The sequence below is a fragment of the Schistocerca piceifrons genome, chromosome 1, assembly GCF_021461385.2.
Source record: "Schistocerca piceifrons isolate TAMUIC-IGC-003096 chromosome 1, iqSchPice1.1, whole genome shotgun sequence".
In the NCBI taxonomy this organism is placed as follows: Eukaryota; Metazoa; Arthropoda; class Insecta; order Orthoptera; family Acrididae; genus Schistocerca; species Schistocerca piceifrons.
The window spans coordinates 338138781-338163321 of record NC_060138.1 but is presented as its reverse complement, the minus strand read 5'-3'; positions in this window follow the sequence as shown (position 1 = coordinate 338163321).

The window sequence follows — 24541 nt, the reverse complement described above, 5'->3', positions numbered from 1 at the left end:
GTCACCCAAACATTGTCTCTGTTCTCTTTATTTTGTACCATCCAACAGAGAAAAATAATGAACTATAAAACTCTGCTAATGTCAAACAGTAGAGAACACAATAAGACATTCCCACATCACTCTCTTCCAATATATTGGTACAAATGCTGTCTATGTGCTGACATCGAACATATGTGGTGATCCTATTAAATATAAATGTATTCGTCCATTGGAGCAGGTGGTCAGTGATTGAAGTCTCTTGAATAGACTCGTATCGAGCTTCGTCACCCATACTGTAGGAGGACCATATCCCAGTCGCAAGAAAGGGTCTGCACATAGTTCTTTCATAAGCAACTTGATACATTGTTTTTTCTGCTGTAACACATCCAAGCAGTGTATGATTACAACTTTGAAGATTTCCCTATATTTTGTTTTTGCACTATGACTTCAAGGTCTGTGTCAGTTGCTAAACCCACATTAACGTCTATCGATCTGTCGGTTCTTACAGAAAGCTGGACATCGCATGGTGTAAACTATGCTGCTCCCACAACACACAGGTTGCTTGAATCAAAAGACAGAGACGGTGTTTCTTATTGATAAAAATGTGGAAGACGCTGCAACATACAGAAACTGGCATTGTGGAGCGTTTCCAAACAGCTACCTGAAGGTGATGACCTCTGACCAAGAGCATTGATTCCTTATATTGTAGCCATGTATATGATCACTGTTTCGGCGCTGGCCATCTCTGGAAGGTGTTGAAAGGTGGCTACACTGTGCCACTGCGCCAGAGATTGCGCCAAAGAGTACTATTAAGCCGCCTCCACAGTGCGTGTTGAGAGTTCATGGCAGTCAGTGCTTGTCGAGAGATCGTAGAGGACAGTGCGTGTTGAGAGTTCATGGCAGTCAGTGCTTGTCGAGAGATCGTAGAGGACAGTGCGTGTTAAGAGTTCGTGCCGAGATGTGCTAGTGGGCACTGCTTGTCGTGAAATCGGAGGGATATGTTGTAGTAAAGAGTGTTGTTCCATGTTGTATGCAGTTATTTGATGGGAGAGATAGCAGATGTTATTGTAATGAGTGCATTTCGTCAATATATATGAAGGTAAAAACTACAATGTTCTTTTATTAATTGTGTGTCTGAAATAATGCGTCACTACAGGTTCAGTCAACAAAGCACCTGGCTTGTGTTCTTGTATTAGAGTGAATTCTGGTTTTCTTGCGTAATTATAGTTTTTCTAATTTTCTTTTGTCACGCCAGTATAATTGGTATTTAAAAATTCTTGTCTTGTCGGAGAAGAACCGTGCCAGATGTGGACGTTGAGTCACACTCCCACATACAGAACAGCTACTTTTGTGCTTATTGGTTTTGTAGGTTTTATAGTTGCTGGGGACTTAATTAATTAACTGTATTTACGAAAATTTTCTTACATTGTTCTAAGCAGTCAGATTGCGTAATAATAATAGTCACACATTTTGGTCCCAGAAAATGCTTTCATAAATTACGAGAAAATTGTTACTTCAGTAATATGGAAAAACGTATTCGATCTGTTCTTGCCAAATGCAAATTATGTCAAATGGCTAAGCCTCCAACGATTTCTCACAGAGCACCGTTGTTTCCCGTCATTCCAGCGAAATTAAAGGAGATGGCTGCAGTCGATTTGTTTGGTCCAGTGGTTCGTTCTACTAATGGTTTTGCGTACATTTTCGTAGCAGTGGAACTGACATCAAAATATGTGTGTTTTACACCTTTACGCAAAGCAACAGCTCGTTCAGTATCTAATGCTTTCATCAAACATTTTCTTAAAGAAGTTGGTCATGTTGATAAGGTTATATCAGATAATGGATCACAGTTTCGTTCTAAAATTTGGCTTCGTACTCTACAGCGTCGTAAAATTAAACCAATCTTCATTTCACTTTTTCACCCTCAATCTAACGCTTCAGAGAGATGGATGAAGGAAATCAATAAATTGTGCCGTCTTTATTGTCATCAGAATCACAGAACTTGGGATCAGTATCTTCATATTTTTCAAAACATTCTGAATGAACTTCCTAATGACTCAACTTCGTTACCGCCTCTATTGATATTAAAAAATAAAGCACCAACAAATCGCATTTCTGAAATAGTTCCTTTTCCGCCTTCACGGAAACTGCGGCATTCTGAAGTTGTCAACCTGGCTCTACGAAATATTGCATCTGCGGCAGCTAGAAGAGAGAAATCAGCTAAACGTCCTGGTCGTTTAAAAACTTTTTCAGTTGGTCAAAAGGTATTAATTAAGTCTCATCGTTTGTCTCACAAAGGAAAAGGCTTGTGTCGCAAATTTTTTCTGCTTTATAACGGTCCATATAGAATTCGTAAAATTATTCATGATAACACTGTCGAAGTAGAAACTCTTAAATCTCGACGCTCTAAAGGAATACATCATATATCAAACGTTAAAATTTTTGTGGAATAACATACTTTAGAGAAACTAACAGCTACATGTAAACATGCAGAGAGTACAAGGATACCGCGCTGTGTTTTGGCGGCGGCACATACTCAAAGCAACAGTGAAGTCTGCGCGCCGCACAAGGCAGTCGTTGACCGCAAACAATAGCTTCCTACGTCACGCGTCTACAGCTGATCGAGCGCCCAGTGCGAATGCACTGACAGCCGTAAACAAATACACAGTTTAATTTCTCCGACTAAATTCAGTATAAAGCTATAGTGACTTGATGAATTATGTTATTAACATTCAGTATTTTTCAGGATACGGTTGTATAAAACATTTAAGAACTTCAGGTAAATTCTGTGCGTGTCCGACGTTAAGACGACTTGCTATCGAGAAAATTTCAGGAGGAATGTAATTTCGAAGAAGAAACTAATAAACTAAAAAGGTAACTATTAATTGAGTTTATTTTTCAGGTAACAAATTTCCACTTAGGTACGTACTTTAGACGTAATTTGCTGCTCGCGATTACGTGATTCATACTTTGTGCTAATTTCATGTTCTATGAATTTACGTGTGAAGCGACGTGCTTGCGTACGTTAACTGATTTTGACAATGATTATTAATGAACTGGGTTGTGACTTGTATATATTATGCATCGCTTGGCTGCACTGCTTTTTCACTGATGTCATATTTTTCTATTATGTGCCTGCTGTGCTTATTTATTTAAATTATAATTGTTATCTGATTAATTGTGCTGACTGTGATTATGTATGCAGGTTACACTTTGTCATTTATCTGCTTGCGCCTCCATGTTTGCTTGTTAAGATGACATATGAACATTTATTTGCTTATGCTGATATGATGCTAATGACATGTTTACTGCTATGCGTATGGATTGCATATTTACACATTTCTGTTTTGTTGTCATAACTACTCTTTAATTTGGTGTATAGCAATGCTGATGTACTGTGTATAAACATAGAGTTTAGGTCACACTATTGTATTAATTATAGATTGTTCGCTTGGCAGAGCCTCGTTGTAGGAATTGTGCTGCATCCACTGGTTGACATTCTGTTCTCTACTGGTATATTTACTCGCTATTGCTTGTTTTGCTTACGCTCAGTGCCTTATATTTTTAAGATAAGAAAATTAACTGCTATAATTCGACGAACGACATTGGTACAAAGAACTTCGTTGAAGTCACATGAGCTGAGGTTTTATGGAAGCTGTATAAATTTATGCTAATAGGAAGGAAGCTAACGACATGACATACCAATACTAGGTTTAGACCATTAACAGTTATTACACTGCATTTTTCGTGAGCAATTGAAATAGGAAGTGACACTTGATACAAGAAATACTCCACATGTTTGCTTCTGCTATAATTCTTGAAGTGGTGTACACACTGTGAAACATTATGATTATTCACACTCCGTAATCGTACTTAATTACTGAGAGTTATTCGAACTAAGTCTGTTAGAGGTCAGGTATGCATTTCTTTTATTTATTGATGGACAAGGAACCAAAATGTATCTTATAATTTATAATGAGTAGAAAATTTGGGTCAGATGGATTACACAGAGGTTGTGTGTGGACACTGTGTCTTCGGATTGTGTGGGATGCTGAATTGAAGTTGCACTAGGATTTTATCTGTACTTGTTCGAGGAGACTGACTAGAGGAAAGAGTTGTTATGGAAGTGAAATGATATTGGTGCTGAGGTTTATATTTAGCGACGTATTATTGAGGTATTGAGAGTATATGAAGTTGATGATTATTGGAGTTTTTGTGGACGAGAGGTAAGGTAAATGATGTTGATGATAAGAGTTATATGTATCGACGTATTGAAGAAGTATTAGTGACGTATTGAGATTATGTGATGCTGATGATTATTGGAGTTTTGGTGTATAAGAGGTAAAGTAAGTGAGGAGCATATTTTTTTTGTTGGTCTTATGGAACAAGGAGGATGAAGAGAGCAGACTAGAACACTAAAATAGAAGGAAGATAGTCTATACACACACTTTGTTAAATAACTAAGCAGTATATCCTTTTTTTTGGAGAGAGGAAGTAATTGCATATCTTGGCTCACTGACAGTTGTTCAACAACAGTACATTTTGATCTGGCTTGGCAAACATTGGTCTTGACATGATGACTATGACGTTGACTAACTATTATTGACTGTTATACATTGCTGCCAGTACTACTTGATACACATGATGAACATCAGATTTAGACAGAATTTCATTTACACAATTAACACTGTTCAGTTACACAGTAGTACTTAATGTGGATGAGAGATGAGTGAGTGTGTTTTGTGTGTTTTCCTTTACTAATCCTACCCACCTATCTCCTAAATATTATTTTATTTATTTGTAGTGGCTTGCATTGACACCCATAAATATTATAGGTTTACTGGTATTTGTGTATTGTAATAGTTAATAGGACAATTATCTGACATCATTTGTGTGTTTGTTATGATTTGTATGTTACTGTAAAAGCATTTGTATGTGCATTCAAACTATTGTTCATGCCTGAACTGTCTGATTAGTGAAGATAAATATTCTGAACTGTTACCTGCTCTTTTTCAACATGATGTGTGACATTTAGTCATGTTTAATTTCTGCTGATGAACTGTGTGATCAGTGATTGTAAAAGAAATTATGGACAGTTACTGGTACCTTTTCTACATGATTGGTGCCACTAGGACATGTTTAACTTCTGCTCATAAACTCTGATGAACAGTGTGATCAGTGCTAGTGAGTTTGATGGAACTGCTTCTGCTGAGAGATGTGACTTTTTGGTGTCTGCACCTGCTCTCAATATTGCTGGGTGCCACTGATGTACTGCTTCTACTGAAAAGATGTCCCCTGTTGCTGTGTGCACCTGATCAACATTGCTGATGCCACTAATGGACTGCTTCTACTGAAATGGTGTCACTTGTTGGTGTCTGCACCTGCTCAACATTGCTGGGTGCAACTGATGGATTGCTTCTACTGAAATGGTGTCACTTGTTGGTGTCTGCACCTACTCAACGTTGCTGGGCGCAACTGATGGACTGTTTTTACTGAAATGATGTCACTTGTTGGTGTCTGCACCTGCTCAACATTGCTGGGTGCCACTGATGAACTGCTTCTACTGAACTAATGTGACTTGTTGCTGTGTGTACCTCTGCAACTTTACTGGGTGCCACAGATGGAACTGCTTCTACTGAAATAATGTCACTTGTTGCTGGGTGTACCTGCTAAACTTTGCTGGGTGCAACTGATGGACTGCTTCTACTGAAATGATGTCACTTGTTGGTGTCTGCACCTGCTCAACATTGCTGGGTGCAACTGATGAACTGTTTCTACTGAAATGAAGTCACTTGTTGCTGTCTGCACCTACTCAACATTGCTGGGTACCTCTGATGGACTGGTTCTACTGAACTAATGTGACTTGTTGCTGGGTGTACCTGCTAAACTCTACTGGGTGCAACTGATGAACTGCTTCTACTGAAAAGATGTCACCTGTTAGTATCTTTTTTTTGTATAAACTAATCATTGAAAGCATTTTATGTGAACATTTGTATAAACTGATTTTTTGTATATTGTGTAAACTATTATGTAAAGCCACATGCATGAAAAGAAGTTGTATTGCTTACTGTATTTCATATATTAGGTTAGTGAAAGGTCAGTGCAAAGCCAAAATTTTTAACTAATTATGTGATATTTAGGTATTAATGTTATCTTTTATTTTTGTCTGTATTTCTCTGGACGAATTTGGTGGTATTTTCACCACCAATTCTGGCAAAAATACCATCAAATTCTGGCCTGTGGAGGAGGGGCATATGAAAGGTGGCTACACTGTGCCACTGCGCCAGAGATTGCGCCAAAGAGTACTATTAAGCCGCCTCCACAGTGCGTGTTGAGAGTTCATGGCAGTCAGTGCTTGTCGAGAGATCGTAGAGGATAGTGCGTGTTGAGAGTTCATGGCAGTCAGTGCTTGTCGAGAGATCGTAGAGGACAGTGCGTGTTAAGAGTTCGTGCCGAGATGTGCTAGTGGGCACTGCTTGTCGTGAAATCGGAGGGATATGTTGTAGTAAAGAGTGTTGTTCCATGTTGTATGCAGTTATTTGATGGGAGAGATAGCAGATGTTATTGTAATGAGTGCATTTCGTCAATATATATGAAGGTAAAAACTACAATGTTCTTTTATTAATTGTGTGTCTGAAATAATGCGTCACTACAGGTTCAGTCAACAAAGCACCTGGCTTGTGTTCTTGTATTAGAGTGAATTCTGGTTTTCTTGCGTAATTATAGTTTTTCTAATTTTCTTTTGTCACGCCAGTATAATTGGTATTTAAAAATTCTTGTCTTGTCGGAGAAGAACCGTGCCAGATGTGGACGTTGAGTCACACTCCCACATACAGAACAGCTACTTTTGTGCTTATTGGTTTTGTAGGTTTTATAGTTGCTGGGGACTTAATTAATTAACTGTATTTACGAAAATTTTCTTACATTGTTCTAAGCAGTCAGATTGCGTAATAATAATAGTCAGGGCCAACCGATTACGAGATTGCGTAATCGGACATACTAAAATTAAAAAAAAATATTTTCAATCAATTATATTTAATTAAGCCCCCATGCAGTGTTGCTCCCACCAAGACTCTCTCCATCTCAGACAAGTGGTGTCAGTCAATCATTATCTGGTAATCAACAACTTACCAGTGGATGGATGGGATGGATAAGACATTCTCAATACGGGACAATGAACTCTAATAAGCACCACAGTTGATAGTGTAATCAGTTTTAGCCATTTTATCTCTTTTTCCATAATTTAAATGCTGACCAACGACATGACTGCGTGGTTTCCAATTTCTGTACCATCACTCGACCATCCCTCCACTACTTTGCATGTACCATATAATACATACTTCAAAAAAAGTTTTGCATCCCCCGGGTTCCCAGAACTCCTGAAGACAGACCTTGACTGCGGATATTGTATCACAGACACAGTCCCTTTGACTGTTCAGAGATGTCACTAAACTGCCCAAAGATGTACACAACCATGCATGGGCAGCACCTATTAGACGGATTGATGTCCAACAACTGATCAATTCTAGTCATTCTACCAGGAAGGAGGTACATGGCTCATGTTGTCTGTAGTTCAACCATGCCTAGATGGTCAACACCACCATTCGATCGGGTCCACATTGTTACTTTGTGCTAGGAAGGACTCTCAACAAGGGAAGTGTCCAGGCATCTTGGAGTGAACCAAAGTGATTTTGTTGGACATGGAGGAGATACGAAGAGACAGGAACTGTCGATGACATACCTCACTCAGGCCGCCCAAGGGCTATCACTGCACAGTGGATCACCACTACCGACGGATTATGGCTCAGAGGAAGAAAAAAAATGTTCAAATGTGTGTAAAATTTTATGGCACTTAACTGCTAAGGTCATCAGTCCCTAAGCTTACACACTACTTAACCTAAATTATCCTAAGGACAAACACACACACCCATGCCCGAGGGAGGATTCGAACCTCCACCGGGACCAGCCGCACAGTCCTTGGCTACAGCGCCTAAGACCGCTTGGCTAATCCCGCACAGCTCAGAGGAACATTGACAGCAACATCACCATGATGAACAATCCTTTTTGTGCAGCCACAGGAGGTCGTGTTATGACACAAACCGTGCACAGTAGGCTGCCTGATGCGCAACTTCATCTCTGACATCCATGGTGGGGTCCATCTTTGCAACCACGACACCATGTAGCGTGGTACAGATGGGCACAACAACATGCTGAATGGACCAATCTGGTTGGCATCACATTCTATTCTCCGATGAGTGTCGCATATGCCTTCAACCAGACAATCGTCGGAGACATGTTTGGAGGCAACTTGGTCAGACTGAACGCCTTAGGCACACTATCCAGCGAGTGCAGTAAGGTGGAGGTTCCCTGCTGTTCTGGGGTGGCATTATGTGGCGCTGATGCACGCTGATGGTGGTCATGGAAGGCGCCGTAAGGGCCGTACGATACGTGAGTGCCATCCTCCGACCGATAGTGCAACCATATCGGCAGCATATTGGCGGGGCATTCGTCTTCATGGACGACAATTCACGCTCCCATCGTGCATATCTTGTGAATGACTTCCTTCAGGATAACGACATCGCTCGACTAGAGTAGCCAGCATGTTCTCCAGACATGAACCCAATCGAACATGCCTGGAATTGATTGAAAACGGCTGTTTATGGACTATGGGTCCCACCAACCTTTCTGAGGGACCTACGCCAAAGCGCTGTTGAGAAGTGAGACAGTCTGGATCAACAGTGCTTTGATGAACTTTTGTATAGCATGCCATGACGATTACAGGCATGCATCAATGCGAGAGGACGTGCTACTGGGTATTAGATAGAGGTACCGATGTGTACAACAATTTGGAACACCATCTCTGAATGTCTCGCTGTACGTTTGTGCAAGTGCGATTTTCATGAGCAATAAAAAGGGCGGAAATGATGTTTATGTTGATCTCTATTCCAATTTCCGGTACGGCTTCCAGAACTCCCGGAACAGAGGTGATGAAAAACTTTTTTTTATGTGTGTAGATTGCAAATGTACATAGACGACTGTGCAGTACATCCACATATGATTAACTCACAAACATGTATACCAAAGTATACGAAACAACATACTGATGCAGTTAGGTTTTCTACATATTTCTAGCACTTCAATTATAATTCATAAAGCACAGTTACGATTGCCCATCTTTCCCTATATGGGTTGGAGTCACAGAGTATCCTTGCATTCTTGGGATAAAGTTGGATATTGAAAGATCTCCCCCCCCCCCCCCACATTGTCTGATTAACCTTCCATACAACACTGTCGCCGATTTAATGTGCAGCTGACCAGAAGTAGGAGGGTATTTATACCCTCTACATTTCACATCTCTTGAAGGAACAGCCTATAGCTGCTGATCAGCAAATACTGTTCGACACCAGTCTTACTCACAGCACCCATACAAGTGCACAACACCTCTCCATATACACGTGTGTTGAGGAGGTTTGCACCCCTCATTGGTATAAGCAGACATGAGATTGTTGTGATTGTATAACATACAGTTAAGAAGAAATATGTGGTTAACGCATGATGGAGCTCCATACGGATGGAGCTTGAAACATTTTACATAAATCAACTGTGCTATCAGCTATAAAGCAGTGTTCTAGTGTCTGGGGTAAGCATCAAGAAGATGTCGGCAACAGAGATATGAACATAGAACATAAACACACGCACTCCTAAGGCTACAAGATTTTGCACTTAAACATGCTAGCGTATTAAAACCATATGGTTTCTGAAGTGTTAGTCACGCAGAGTGCATCACTCTTGATACTCTAATGCAGGACACATATGTCCAACTTGTGACGTACATCCACCATGCAAGTTTCCATCTCACTCACCATGGTGACAAACATTACGATGATAAAAGTACTTCCTTCTACATATAAAGACATAGATAATTTGTGACACATGCACAGTATAGCTCTCTGGAGGTGTGTACCGCCTGCTGTGTGCACCCATAGTCTAGAGATAGCGTCTTTGATTAGTAAGCATAACGCCCTTGGTCCTAGTTTCGAAACCCACTACCTCTATAATTTCGATTAATAGTCAGCGTTTCAACAGTAAAAATGTCATAACAATTTATATAAATTAAAGAATAGCCTCAGGGTCAAGATGTCTGTACTCATCAATCAGCCCACTCAAAAGTAATGCTTTGTCAATCACCACAAAGATGAAGATATACAACACTATTATCTGCCCCATAGTACTGTACGGTTCAGAAAGCTGAACGTTTACAAAAAATGAAAGAGAAAAACTGAATGTTTTTGAAAGATAAGTAATGAGACAAATCTGGGGACCTGTGTTGGAAAATGGCGTATGGAGAATTCAAAAGAACAATGGAATTTATCAGTTAATGAAGCAACCCTCTATAATCCAGAAATTAAAAAGCAGGAGATTCCAATGGGCTGGATATGTGGCCAGAATGGAAAACGACAGAATCACCAAGAAAGCATTTGAAGGAACTCTCCAGGCACCAAAATCATTGGGCCGACCTCGTACAAGGTGGAAAGATGACATAGAGAAGGACATCGCAGCATTAGGAATTTCCGCAGGGTGGAGAGAGGCTGCGAGAGATAGAAGGCGGTGGAAGCAGATCGTTGATGCAGCGCGTGGTCTACAGGGCCTGAGATCTCTGAGAAGAGAGAAGAGAGAGAGTCAGCACTCGTGGCCAAGGACTTCGGGCATAAGAAGTCATCCTCATTCTGCCAACGGCCTTGTCAAAGAGGGCAGAAGAATGGACAATGGTTCAGGACACTCTCGTCCTTAGGGGGGAACTGTCCCAAAAGGCGGAAGAACCAGCAATGGTCAACGTCATGAACGTGTATGAGGCAATCGAAACCATTGCATTAAAGACAAATCATGTGTATCCACAGGTAATGTTGCTTGGAATTTAAAAAAAAAAGTCATAATGGTCTCTCCATTGGCAAAAGATTCTGGAATAGCTCCCCATTCGGATCTCCACGATGGGACTGCCAAAAGGGAAGTGACCATGAGAATAAGATTTGATAACCAACAAAAGGATGTTCTATGAGTCGGGGTGTGGAATATCAGAAGTTTTAATGTGGCAGGGAAGCTAGAAAATCTGAAAAGGGAAATGCAAAGGCTCAATCTAGATATTGTGGGAGGTCAGTGAAGTGAAATGGAAAGAAGACAAAGATTTCTGGACAGATGAGTACAGGGTAACATCAACAGCAGCAGAAAATGGTACAATGGGAGTTTCGTTATGAATAAAAGATAGGACAGAGAGCGTGTTACAGTTCAGTGACAGAGTTGTTCTTATCAGAATTGACAGCAAATCAACACTGACAATGATAATTCGGATATACATGCCGACATCGCGTGTTGAAGATGAAGATATAGAGAAAGTATATGAGGATATTGAAAGAGTGATACAGTATGTTAAGGAAGATGAAAATCTAATAGTCATGGGAGACTGGAATGCAGTTGCAGGGGAAGGAGTAGAAGAAAAGGTTACACCAGAATATGGGCTTGGGAGAAGGAATGAAGGAGAAGAAAGACTAATTGAGTGATGTAATAAATTTCAGCTAATAATAGTGAATACCCTGTACAGGAATCACAAGAGAAAGACGTATACTTGGAAAAGACAGGTTGATACAGGAAGATTTCAATTATATTACATCGCGGTTAGACAGAGATTCCAACATCAGATATTGGATTGGAAGGCGTACCCAGGAGCAGATACAGTCTCAGATCATAATGTAGTATTGATGAAGAGTGGACTTAAGTTTAGAAGATAGTCAGGAGGAATCAATATGCAAAGAAGTGGGAAACAGAAGTACTAAGGAATGAAGAGATACGTTTGAAGTTCTCTAAGGCTGTAGGTACAGCGGTAAGGAACAGCTCAGTATACAGTACAGTTGAAGATGGACATGTCTAAAAAGGGTAGCCACGGAAGAAAATCATAGATACAAAGAAGGTAACTGCGAAGAAACTATAGGTAACAGAAGAAATACTGCAGATGATCGATGAAAGAAGAAAGTACAAAAATGTTCAGGGAAATTCAGAAATACGGAAATACAAGGCACTCAGAAATGAAATAAATAGGAAGTGTAGGGAAGCGAAGACGAAATGGCTTCATGGAAAATGTGAAGAAATAGAAAGAGAAACGATTTTCAGGCGGACTGATGCAGCAAAGTCAAAGCAACATTGAGTGAAATTAAAAGTAAGAATGGAAATATTAAGAGTGCTACAGGTATTCAGCTGTTAAATGCAGAGGAGAGAGCGGATAGGTGGGAAGATTACATTGGAGTGGGAAAATTTGTCTGATGTGATAGAAGAAGAAACAGGAGTCGACTTAGAAGATGTGAGGGATCCAGTATTAGAATCAGAATGTAAAAGAGCTTTGGAGGACTTAAGATCAAGTAAGGCAGAAGGGACAGATAACATTCCATCAGAATTTCTAAAATCATTGGAAGAAGTGGCAACAAAACGACTATTCACATTGGTGTGTAGAATGGATGACCACAAATGAAGAGTAATCAATTTATATATGTCAGATCACAAGACCAAGTGACCCTAAAGTTATTGGCAACTACCTTGCAGAGTTTTATAAAGTGTCCTTAGCTAAAGAGCTTTATATTATCAGCTGGGGGACTACAATATACAACAACAGAATGGCTCATGTGTTTGACACTGTGAAAGACTGTTTAGGTGTTTTAAAACCTAACAAACAGTATTTACAATGTGCTTCTCTGTACTCTCCACCAATCACAGCCATGTCGTGTCAGTTTACAGAAAGTTGCTGTGTGGATTTTTTTAACAATATTCTACTATATGTCTATTGAGTTAATAGTGATACAGGCAGGTTCACTGCTGTCTTTGATGCTTTCCTGGAAATGAGAGCTATCTGCCCCTAAACCGACATGGATCTGCGTTAAAGGATGATATAAACTAGATGGAGTGATTGTTTGAAAAGGGTTGTAATGATGTAAGATTTAATGGTAGGCTGATGATGCAGTCTAGAGACAAGGAGACGTTGCTGCATGTCATTTACCATGCGTTTAACCCTTTTTTGCGATGTTCTCTCAGGGTGCATCAGTTGTGTTGTATAGCATGCACTCGAATTGTATACAATTCTATGTTCTGTGTGTGACTTAGAGCACTAACTATCTGAAATTGTTAACAGCAAACTTCTCCATACCACAGTCAGCAGAGAGCTTCCAATGTATGCGTGATGAATCATGTCCATCGATGGAAAACTTATTTCAACACCCTCCTTTAGTCGAAAGAAGATGTATGCAAAGTACTGCAGTTCTTTGCCACATTTTGGACTTAAATCGAGTCTTCAGTTTCATAACGGCAGTGATTGTAAGTTAGTGACACTTTTTTGGGTCGTACTTCAAAGCGCATGTATACATTTGCTTCGCAGGCTTCCTGTTTATGGAGTTAGTGCAGCATGGCGTGTAATTTCACACGTCAAATACCACTGTTATGCGTTTGTGTTTCCTTGTAAAAGGCGTTTTCAGTTGCTGACGATCATTTTATAGGACTGATGCAAGAATAGTAATTTCTGAACCATAATTTGATGTGAACAGTGCCTTTTTTTTTTGCCCTGTACAGCTACCTCTAGTACCCTAAAAGTTAATCCTTGGTGTCATAACAGATGTCCCATCGTCCTGCCCCTTCTCCTTGTCAGTGTTTCCCACATACTCCTTTCCTCTCCGATTCTGCCCAGAACCTCCTCAGTCCTTACCTTATCAGTCCACTAATCTTCAACATGTGTCTGTAGCACCATGTCTCAAATACTTCATTCTCTTCAGTTCCAGTTTTCCGACAGCCCATGTTTCACCACCATACAATGCTGTGCTCCAAAGATACATTCTCAGAAATGTCTTCCTCAAATTAAGGTATATGTTCGATACCAACAGACTTCTCTTAGCCAGGAATGTCCTTTCTACCAGTGCTAGTTTGCTTTTGATATTCTCCTTGTTCCATCTGTCGTTGGTTATTTTGCTGCCTAGGTAGTACAGTTCATCTACTTCGTGACCATCAGTCCTGATGTTAAGTTTCTTCCTGTTCTCATTTCTGGTTTCTGCTATTTCTCATTACTTTTGTTTTCATTCGATTTACTCCCAAACCGTATTCTTTACTCATTAGACTGTTTCTTCCATTCACCAGATCATGTAATTCTTCTTCACTTTCACTGAGGATGGCAATGTCATCAGCGATTCGAATGATATCCTTTCACGTTGGATTTTAATTCCACTCCTGAAACTTTCTTTTATTTCCTTCATTGCTTCTTCGATGTACTGATTAAACAGTAGGTGCAAAAGACTACATCCGTGTCTTACACCCTTTTTAATCAGAACATTTCATTCTTGGTTGTCCACTCTTACTATTCCCTCTTGGCGTACTTATTGTATATTACCTGTCTCTCCCTGTAGCGCACCCCTATTTTTCTCTGAATTTCGACTATATTGCACCATTTTACATTATCGAACGCTTTTTACAGGTCGGCAAATCCGATGAACGTGTCTTGGTTTTTCTTTAATCTTGCTTCCATTATCAACCGCAACATCAGAATTGCCTCTCTTGTGCCTTTCCTAAATCCAAACTGATTGTCATCTAACACAGCCTCAGTTTTCTCTTCCATTCTTCTATATATTGTTCTTGTCAGCAATTTGGATACATGAACTGGTAACCTGATTGTGTGATAATTCTCGCACTTGTCAGGTCTTGCATTCTTCGTAACTGTGTGGATGATATTTTTCCAAAAGTCAGATGGTATATCACCAGACTCATTCTTGTGCGTACAGAGCTCATTCTCACACACACACACACACACACACACACACTCACACACACACACACACATGCAACCGTCAAGTCACTTCGCCACATTGACACCAAGTGTCCCATATTCCAGGCACGCATAAAAATGACTATCTAAGCATAATAAATACGTACAAATTACTACCACAGAGAATCTATTTACAAAATGCGACATATTGTTAACAGTCATCTACAGTTTTCGATACCGCTGCTGCCTTAGGTTACTCCACTGAAGCACATACTCTCCCAGGCTGCGGACATTAAATATCCCAGCCTCGCGCTTGTCATCCTAAATTGCGCAGGCATTCGGTACTACTACCTGTCGCGTCGAGTATGGGCCCTTGTACATGTGGAAGAACTTTGCTACATTTTTCTTTTCGGCATCCGACGGCCTATGCATTCTCACCGGATTCGGTTTCCGATCTCGTACGCTTTCGCCATTTATCCCTGATCTGTCTCGATTCTTTCGTCGCCTTCTCCATCATGAACTCTCGGGCCCGATTCAAGTGTTACTCGTGTGTCACTGTCTCTCCTCCCATTGGAGGTTTGATAATCCTGTCAGCCGCGGAGTCTCCGGTTTCTGGGACTGTAAGTTTATTCGTCTGTATCCCGCACTGCAATTCACAGCGTCGTTGAAGCATGTCTCTATCTTCGGTAGGTACCGGACCCAGGCATTATATCTGTCAGAAACAAATATCCTAAAGAACATTCCCAGCTGGCGCATGTATCGTTCTACGGGACTACTGTGACGGTTTCTGATTGAGGAGAATGTCACTTTGATCCCTACCTTTTCTACTCCTGCCTTCCATCTGGGGGATGGGAAAATCGTAGCATAGTCTGATAGGACCCTCTTGGGCCTACCACATGTGCACACACAATCTTCCATCACAATTTTTACACACCTTCTCGTTGTAGTGCAGTTTGTAGCGTAAATCCTCACGTTTTTAGTAAATGTGTCCACGGCAACGAAAATAAACCGTCGCCAGAACTTTCCCGTAATGACCAATACACAATAGGTATTTGGTGCTTCTGGTGTGATGGCATGTATTTCACCTCGTACAATAGCGTTCGAATATTTTACATGCTGGCACACGTCTCATTTCCTAACCATCTAACCATCTCCGCAACTTTTCGAGTGCAGCGTGTTCCCAGTACTTGACGATTATGGCACACAAATCCGACACGCCGCAGTGGTCAGGGTGCTGATGAAAGCGCTCGATTAAATCCTCCAAAAGTACGTCAGCGAGCCAAATTTTCCACCTTCGTTCTTTCACATGCAACATAACTTATGCTTCACCGTGCACAATAGGGCAGTATTTCCCATTCGCCCATCCTCTCCACCAACGCCGTACAACAGAAAGCAGTTCGTCGTCGTCCTCCCGCGAAGGATTTCGGCCTAACCAGTAGGTAAATTTGTTATATTTGCCGCGGCAATAAGCGACTTCCAGATCGTATTTTCGAAACGCCAGGGACCACTTCATCACTCTGTTACACGTGTATGTGACGGTTCTTCGGAACGTTAGAACTAGGTGGTGTGTATATGAACGAGTTTTCCGGCTGAGCAGGTAAATCCTAAACTGTTTTGTCGCATAAACAATGGCCAACATTTCTAATTAGGTAATGGAATACCGCGTCCAGTAGCTTCCGACTACGTGTGGACAAGGTGTGCATATTTCCATCCTTGCCTTCCTGTCTTGGGCATCCACCAGTGCCTTGTGCACTTGCGTTTGTGAACATTTGGAAAGGTACCGAGAAGTGAGGATGCACAACACAAATACTGTCACGGGACGCCATCTTCATCTTCTCGAATGCATTATTGTCCTCGTTTCCTCATCTCCAATTCTTGCCCTTTTTCAACAGCGCGTTTAGAAGACTCAGCATCTGCGCGAAGTTGACTTCTAAAATGATAATTCCAAGGACTGTCTTAATTCTCGTACTCTGGATGGCCGTTTCAGTTTCGTGGTTTCGATAAATTTGCTCTTTTCCAGGTGGATACTTTCCGGTGAGACTTCCAGCCAGTGATATACCACCCTGTTGGCGTACAGGTTCACATTCTCAAGCCTGAGCGTCACGCCGTATGTCTGGAGCACCACTAACAGCTGATTTATGTGGCACATGTGTTCTTCAAATGTTGCAGATGCGAAAGTTATGTCGTAGTTGGAGGCAACACTTCCTCATCTCTGGTGTGATTATGCCATGCCATTCAGGGCGCTCACAGACGCCGAACTTGAGTCCTTAAGCCCGAATGGTACGCGGTTATATACATTCTGTTCCCCTCTATAGGAAGGCAGTGTACTTCAGGCAGGATGGATCGAGCTCATCTTGATTGATACCGGCTATAATGTCAAAGGTTGACAGCCAGATTTTTTCCGAGAGCTGCGGCGTTGTTCCGCCTGCCTCAGTATGATGATATATCACCCTCGCATCGAGGCAACAAAGGACCGATCCGTCTTTCTTAGGCAGAATCGCGAGTGGACTCGCATATTCCGACGCGGCCCACGATGTGACTTTTGCTGCCTCCATCTATTGTATCGGTTCCCTTGCAGCTTTTTGGTGCTTCTAGGCCACTGAGCTAACACCAATTCCCGTCAGATCACCGAAGTTAAGCGCTGTCGGTCTGGGCTAGCACTTGGATGGGTGACCTTCCGGTCTGCCAGGCGCTGTTGGCAAGCGGGGTGCACACAGCCCTTGTGAGGCAAATTGAGAAGCTACCTGACTGAGAAGTAGCGGCTTCGGTCTCGTAACCTGACGTACGGCTGGGAGAGCGGTGTGCTGGCCACATGCCCCTCCATATCCGCATCCAGTGGTGACACCTATGAGCTGAGAATGACTCGGCGGCCGGTCGGTGCCGTTGGGCCTTCCAAGGGGGTGGCAATCCATGATCACCGCTCTACTCGAGAGTATGTCATTGCCGATTATTAAACCGAGCGTCAATCCACGTATGACAACTGCGTTCATCTGGAAGCTACTTCCTCCGTCGCTGCCTTTTTCCTTTTCGCCACAAAAACTGGAATTAGTGACATTCCTTTTACGGGCATCTCAGCTGTTCTACTACCACTTTCCACTAGTCATGGTTAAAAAGACGTCGAACGTGCCATCACTTCCGACCAAGAATCCAGGCATGCTCTCGTCTTAATTTCTTCCGCGGTTATCTCAATGAGGGGACACCGATTGCCCGCTTCTTCCGGCAACTCTGCGTCATCACATTACTGGTCAATGTCGTCTTACGCCTGAGATTTCCAGTACCGCACACTGCGTATGTGATGTCCCTTTTGTAGTGAGAAGTGCAAATTCTGTTCTTCGCCGAATTGGGGCCCTTACCAAGACTACAGACCATGTTACGCGGTACTGACACGTTGTTTCGTGCAGGTGACTAATTTATGATTTGTTGTGCTTATATCCTATTTATCCCTTAGTCTTGATTTCAACAGCCCTACCGTTTTCCTTACAGTTAATAATCCTGGGATGCTGCCGATGCAGTGTCAATACACCCACACCTCCGTGCCTTCATATTTCCTCGAAATCAACTCTCCCAACTTCCCGCATCCAGACAACGAAATCCACCATTAGGCATATCTTTCTTAATGAGTTTAATCAGTTCCTCCCTGTCCTTCCTCACATCAGAATTCCTCTCTCCTTTCTCAGTCCATCCTTTGTTTCCTCCATATATATCATGGCTTCACCGCCATCCTAACTACCCCCGTCCCTGTATTTCGGCTTCTTTATGTAATCCACTGTTTCGGTAATAGTTAATATCACTGAGCAACTGGATAGGAAACTTTAATATTTTACCGACTTCTACGATAGACCAAAGTCTCTTAGGATATTTCCTCTTTTTATTTGTCACGCTTGAATTTAATGATCGTTACACGCACTGCTCTTCTTACGGTCATCTACATTTACATCTATGTGACTACTCTGCAATTCATACTTACGGGCATGGCACATCGAAGCTGTTTCAGCTATTTCTCCACAGCTCCATTCTCGGACAGGACGCGGGAAAAAAAAAGACTTAAATCGTCTGTGCGAGCTCTCATTTACGTCTATCTTATTTTATAACGATTATCATTTCTCTCCAAGTGGATGGGCGTCAAGTATTTTCGCCTTCAGAGGAGAAAGTTGAAGATTGGAATTTCGTGAAAATATCTCACCACGTAGAAAAACGCTTTAGTTTAAGTGATTGCCGCCTCAACTCGAGTAACATATCCGTGACACTCTCTCCCCTGTTTCGCGATAGTTCAAAACGAGCTGATGCTCTTTGAACATTTTCGCTATCTGGTGAAGACCCCATACTGCGCAGCAGTACTTCAGAAGAGAACGAACATGCGTGGTTAGACGGTCTCTTTAGTGGATTTGTTGCATCTTCTAAATGTACGGTCAACAAAACGCTGTCTTTGGTTCACATTACCCACAAGATTATGTATGTGTTCGTTCCAAGCTGTTATTTGTAATTGTAAGTCCTAAGTATTTAGTTGAATTCATAGCCTTTGTATTTGTGTAATGTGTCGTGTAACCGAAATTTAAGGGACTCCTTTTAGAACTCATGTGGCTGATCTTACACTTTTAATTTTGTACAGTGATTTTGACTTGGCTGTTCTTTTGTGTGTTGACAAGTCTTTATCTACATTTTAAGTTGTGATGATGAACTTTTTGCTTTAGTGGTCACATTCTAACGCTGGTCTTCAGTCATGGATAGTTTTCAAGTCCCTCACGTTCGAACTTGGCACTTGCCCTTACTCCATGGGAAAAATGAGGTTATGATGTTACAGTCGTACTTTAAAAACATAACAATGTTCTTCAAGGTCGATTTGACATCGAATCCGGCTACGATCTTTTGAAAGGAGGAGATAAGATGACCACCAACAAAAACAAAACGAGAATAATGGAATGTAGTCGAATTAAATCAGGTGATACTGAGGGAAGTAGATTAGGAAATGAGACACCTAAAGTACTGGATGAGTTTTGCTATTTAGGCAGCAAAATAACTGATGATGGTCGAAGTAGAGAGGATATAAAATGTAGACTGACGACGGCAGGGAAAGCGCTTCCGAAGAAGAGAAATTTGTTAACATCGAGTATAGATTTAAGTGTCAGGAAGTCTTTTCTGAAGGTATTTATATGGTGTGTAGCCATGTATGGAAGCGAAACATGGACGATAAATAGTTTAGACAAGAAGAAAATAGAAGGTTTTGAAATGTGATGCTACAGAAGAACGCTGAAGGTTCAAATGGCTCTGAGCACTATGGGACTTAACATCTGAGGTCATCATGTAAGTAGGCTGTTTAGGTTTTTATGTTGGTAACGCCACGTAGCACTCTGTATGAAAATCACTAACTGTGCTGTGTGCAGTCTGTGGCTGGTTTGCATTGTTGGAATATTTGCTATTGTAGTGTTGGGCAGTTGGATGTGAACAGTGCGTAGCGTTGCACAGTTGGAGATGACCCGCCAGCAGTGGTGGATGTGGGGAGAGAGATGGCGGAGTTTTGAGAGCGGATGATCTGGACGTGTGTCTATCAGAAAAAGGAAATTTATAAGACTGGATGTTATGAATTGATATATATATTATGACTTTTGAACACTATTAAAGTAAATACATTGTTTGTTCTCTATCAAAATCTTTCATTTGCTACTTATGCCTAGTTAGTGCCTTCAGTAGTTAGAATCTTTTATTTAGCTGGCAGTATTGGCGCTCGCTGTATTGCAGTAGTTCGAGTAACGAAGATTTTTGTGAGGTAAGTGATTCATGAAAGGTATAGGTTATTGTTAGTCAGGGCCATTCTTTTGTAGGTATTACTGAAAGTCACACTGCGTTGCAATAACAAATATTGTGTATCAGTTTAGTGATGATCAGAATAAATAAAGAGAGAAAAGTCTGGGTACGTTCAGTTTTGCTCAGCTGTTTGAAAATCAAATAACGTAAGAGGTTTACCAGCACAGTAATTCATAAATTTTTCGAAGGGGATGTTTCAATCAGTCCCCTAGAACTTAGAACTACTTAAACCTAACTAACCTAAGGACATCACACACATCCATACCCGACGCAGGATTCGAACCTGCGACCGTAGCGGTCGCGCGGTTTCAGACTGAAGCGCCTAGAACCGCTCGGCCACACAGAGGATGCTGAAGATTAGATAGGTAGATCACGTAACTAATGAGGAGGTACTGAATACAATTGGAGAGAAGGGAAATTTGTGGCACAACTTGAGTAGAGGAAGGGATCGGTTGGTAGGGCACGCTCTCAGGCATCAAACGACGACCAATTTGGTACTGGAGGCAATCGTGAACGGTAGAAATCGTAGTGGGAGACCAAGAGATGAATACACTAGGCAGATGCAGAAGGATGTAGCTTGCAGTAGTTAGTCGGAGATGAAGAGGCTTACATAGATAGAGTAGCTGGGAGAGCTCATCAAACCAGGCTTTTGACAGAAGACCACAAGAAGAACACAATCCTCATTATCACTTATAATAGTTACCGCTTTCTATTCGTTAACTCATGTTAGATGTGATTGAAATGTAACATTTGCCAGGCTTTCTATTTCACTGAGCACAGAAACACTAAAAATTCACAGTGACATAGTGGGAATGAGTTGCTGCTCAGATGAACCACGCTTGACAACATCAACAGGAAAGACTGCCTCCGAACTGGCAGCAACGCCGATACGACGGGCCTGCTATGACCGCACCACATGGCTCCTCTACCATTTCATCAAATTTCCAATGTTCGTCAATCACGTCGAATCTCTGCATTACCCTAAAACTCGACTCTAACAGCCCAGTTGTTGCCCTCTAATTACTAACCTCGGCATGCTGCCGCACCTGTATATTAGACCAGCCACTCATCTCCACACTCTCACCACCACTTTTCAACCATACTTCCCCGATTTCCTCTCACAAACAATGCAATCCGCCCCCATATTTATCCCTCCTTTCAATCACATGCCACACCAGGGCTCTCCTCTACATATTTTTTCCTCTCTCCATACTATGGGCTAGGGGCACACCCTAATCTCCTAATTCATCTCTGTCTATTACCATCCGTCTCTGAGAAAGAGGCCAGAATAAGAATAGGTGTCCTTCAAGTCTGTACTTTCCCTTAATTCATTTGATGTATTTACAGAAAGGGCAATACGAACGTGAGAAGTAGTACCAAACTGATCAGAATTAATGGTAAAGGAATTTATTACATTTGCTGAGGTTATCGTAGTCTTAGCACATTGTAAAACGGACATTAACTATTTGTTAATTATTTTGTTTGATGACTGGGACAACCACAAACTGAAAACAGACACAAACAGGACTAAAGTAAAGGTGATGATTAAATGGAATATACAAGTATGGACGAACATTAAGATCGGAAATAAAATACTAATGCAGAAATGAATTTTGCTACTTCATAAGTACAATAGTATATGACAACAGAAGTACGGGGCGTCGTAGGTAAAAGTAGCTCGTGTAAGTACAATGAAAATACAGTGAAATTACAGAAACGAAGAGCTGAAATTGGCTTACCATTTATTTACAATGAAAAATGCATTTACAGAAGACGATGAAAGTGACCCCCTGGAACGTCAACATAGCTGTTCACGTATAAGCGTATTCAGATACACGCGGCATAAAGTTTGGATATTGATGGCGGCAACTTCACTACTGATGTTGTCCTTCACTCCCTGTATTTTATTTGAATTTGTATCACAGACTTTGCTCTTCAAGTGTACCAACGAGAGTAAATCACATGTTGTTAGATCCGGCGAACGTGGTGGCCATACATGTTTGCTGACAGTTCGTTCCTCGGTGAAGGCGTCATAGACTCGTTCTACAGATAGCTTAGACGTGTGGCATGTTGCCCTATCTTGCTGTAAGAAGCAGTATTATCTTTCATATTCAGTGAGTTGAGCACAAAATGAGTCAAAAATTTCCATACATGCAACTGTGTTGAGGCACGTGTCAAAAAAATATCGGCCCAATGATACGAGGTCCAGTTACAAGCACACCAAAAGCCTATTTTTTCATGATGGAGTGGTTGCTGACACACAGTGTTAGGGTACTCCGTTGCCCAGTACCTCGTGTTCTGTGAATTCAGATTACCGGAAAGATGAAGCCATGCTTCACTACTCATAATGCAGTGGAAAGGGTCTAACAAACTATCGTTGATGTTAGTCAAAAGCCAAGTGCGGTAATCTAAACGTTTCTGATAGTCGTCCACCCGTAATTGCTGCACAATCGTCACACGATATGGCTTCAGACTAATAGTCTACAATGTCCGCTGGCAATTCGTACTAATATGCGCCAGTTGGGCCAATTTACGTGTAGGTTTCTTTAGGCTCCGAATACTTCTTCGGTGAACGTCTGCAATAATTTCTGGTGTGCAAACATAAGGAATTCTTTTTCGTTTTATGTTTTACACAGGTCCGTAGGTGCAGCAATTTTTATGCAGACTCTGTATTGCTCTCTTTGGTGGTAATCCGCCATCCGGATATTTGAACCCGAAAATATCGCGAGTTTCCATAAACGAACCTGCTCCCATTTGCTTCCATAGTTTCAGTTCATTCTTCTATCGAGGAAGTCATTTTGCAGACCGCACAGAGAGACGTTTAACTTCACTGATGAAATAAACTGAAATGCTACAAGAAATATGCCGATAATCGATTATTGCATAAAACTGTCCAGGGTTGTAGCTTTTTGCTTTATTACGGAAAAAATTAGAAATATTGCATTCGCGAGGCGGATTACTTTTAACTGCGCCATTCTATATTATGGATATTAAAGAAAGAACTGCAACAAGTAAACAAGCTTTCAGAAATAAGGGTAATTTATTGACTAAGGCCACCTTAATATAGAAAAAATTAAAAAAATCATCAACATTTATTTGGACCATTTTAAGTTACGACTGTGAAAAATGGACTCTGGGAAAACAAGAAGAGAAATAATTAGAAGCACTAGAGATATGGATTGGTGAAGAGCCCCATAAATATCCTGGACTGAAATGAAATCTAATGAACAATACTAGCAGAAATTAGAGAGAAAGGGACATCAATTAATAGTAAACAGAGAAGGAAAACTGAAGTAACTAGATATCTAATTTGACGCAACAGCTTCAAAAAAAAAAACGTCTTACAAGGAAAATCCTGGGAAAATTCAAGACAGAGGCAGTGCACACCCATATTACAAAATGTTATCAGTGGAATGAACTGCAGTAACTACAACTAATTGCAAAAGATGGCAAGGGACTGAGAAACACGCCTGTATCAACAAGACGATGCCTTTATTGTCCAATGATGGTTCAAATGGCTCTGAGCACTATGAGACTTAACTTCTGAAGTCATCAGTCCCCTAGAACTTAGAACAACTTAAACCTAACTATCCTAAGGACATCAGCTGTCGCGCGGTTCCAGACTGTAGCGCCTAGAACCGCTCGGCCACCCCGGCCGGCGTCTAATGATGGTGACCGTCCACACTAAAATGTAACCTCATCTCTACAGTTACAACCCTACGAGCTCCTTTGTTTATTCCCACACTCTATACCTTACAGAACGACTACCCTTCCCTTTCCTAATCATCCTTTTGCAGTATAGGGTCTTTAACTTTCAGAGGATGTTGATGATGCATGTTTAAATATCTTCACCTCTAATAACATTTTCGAAATTTTAACTCTTTTTTGTTTTCTTTAAATTTAAGACGGAAATGCCAATGCTTTACTTTTTCTTTTGATATCGTCAGTGCAAATCATCTTTTTAATAGTTTTAGATAC